Source organism: Fukomys damarensis, unplaced genomic scaffold (assembly GCF_012274545.1).
Source record: "Fukomys damarensis isolate Sample0158 unplaced genomic scaffold, DMR_v1.0_HiC HiC_scaffold_36, whole genome shotgun sequence".
NCBI classification, from domain to species: Eukaryota; Metazoa; Chordata; class Mammalia; order Rodentia; family Bathyergidae; genus Fukomys; species Fukomys damarensis.
Window position 1 is genome coordinate 41840264 of NW_022900948.1, and position 2003 is coordinate 41842266.

Sequence of the window (2003 nt, forward strand, 5' to 3'; positions counted from 1 at the left end):
GTTTCCACACAGTCCCACCCCGGCATGCGCTCCCTTCCACACCCGTGGACAGGGGCGTCTCGGGCCAGGGGAGCCGATCCTTCCTCCGGCACGGCCAGCTCCTCTTTGGGAAGATGAACAGCTTGGAAGCCATTCCAGCTCTTGATAAGGGGAATTTCTCCAGGTGCCTTTGCGCCCCGATGTAATGAAGAATGACAGGCGCCTGAGTCTGCCTGCCCCGTGTTGGACACGGTGGGGCACAGAGAGGAGTGGATCGGGCCCAGTCTCTGGTGTAGGATGGTGGCGCCCTGCGATGGAACCTGGGAGATTCGTACCCTTCATTGAATCATTCACTGAGCCCCTGCTGTGTGCCAGGCTGTGCCCCCACCCCAGTAGCTGGCTCACGTGCTCCTTGGCTGCCAGGAAGTCTGGGCCCCAAACCTGGGCCTGACTAAGTCGACGGCACTCGAACTTAGCCTCCATCGCCGCTGTCGGATTAGACACACGTCAGGGACTCTTCCTTCAAATTCTTGTGAACTTTCTCAGCCATCCATGAAGGGGGCCGTGCGTCATGGCACACAGGCCTTGTCCCTGGCCAGAGGTGGACTCCGACCAAGCTGGCCAGTCAGCTGTCGTCCTGCGAATGTGGAACTGGGCTGGGACAGCAGGGCAGCGGTAACTGAGGTGGGGACGCTGGGCAGTAAGAGGTGTCACTCCAGACAAGGTGGGCATCTCCCCCAGGCGCAGAACGACCACAGCGGAGAAAGCCAGTCTTGGGACGGGGAGAGAGCGAAGCCCACACTCCTGCTGGCTCCAACATTTCCAAGTCCCCGGGCCCAGCAGCGTGTCCTGCCTCGATCCCATGAATTCTCCTGCGTCCTCCCAGCGATGCCCCCCAATTCCCCTAAGCGGTTTGTGTCTATTTCTGCCACTGACAAGCAAGCAGGCACCGGGCTTCTGTCCTTCCTTTTCCTCACTTCTGCTTAGCACTCCCCAGCACAGATCGCCAAGCACCTGAGGACCAGGGGGTGACGGACTGACTGCCCGATGTCTCTGGTGCTGGGCACGGTCCTGGGTCCTGCCCGCAGTGCCCTCTCCCTCGGACCCTGAGGCCGTCACTGATCCGTGAGGAACTCCTGTGAGGAGGCTCGGTCGCCCTGAGGCCCCAAAGCGCACCGGAAAGAAAAGCAGGTGGAAGCAGGGGCCATTCCGTAACAGGCTGGCCCGGGGGTAGGAGCCCTCCCGACCCCGAGCCGCGGCCTTTACGGAGCAGCCTCGGGGACAGTGTGGGGCCCCCCTCCTGGAGCGGGGAGAGCCTGAAGAGCAGAGGGCTGGCTCTCAGAATGGAGGCAATGCCCTCCTCCCAGGCATCCGCACCCCAGCCTTCTTCCCGTCTTTCTGTTGCCCAGGAGGGCATCCTATCGTCCTCCAGGGCCTCTCCCTGACGCGGACCAACTGCAACAGCGCCACCTCCAGGCCATCCTGAGACGTGCACTTTCCCAACCCCACAATACCCGCGTTACCCTTGGGAGGCCTGGGCCGGGAGGGCGGCGGCTGGGCTTTCCCTGCAAGCTGGTGGGCCCACCAGCTCGCTCCCCGTCTCTGAGCCACTTTGTAGAATGAGGACCGTGATACTGTACTTCCAGGCGTGGCAATGAGGACACAGAGATAACGTGTACCCTTGGCTGCAAGGAAGGACCCGGTAACCAGTTCTGCTAGTGTTCAGAGAGACACCCGTCAGCCTGGCTCCAACAGAAAACTCGCTCCCCTTTCTCTCCCCGCCAGCTTCAGTTCTCAGGTGTGCGGCGTCAGACTGGGTGCAACCTTCAGCTCAGCGCAGGCTCCTTGGCCGCAGGTGGGTCCTTTTGTGTTTTGTCTTTAGTTTTCGTCTATTTCATCCCTCCCCTTGCTTTCTCCTCCCTCCACGGACGCTTACGCTGCCAGTGTGTGTGTGTGTGTGTGTGTGTGTGTGTGTGTGTGTGCGCGCGCGCACGCGCGCGCATGTGCACATGTGAAAACAGACA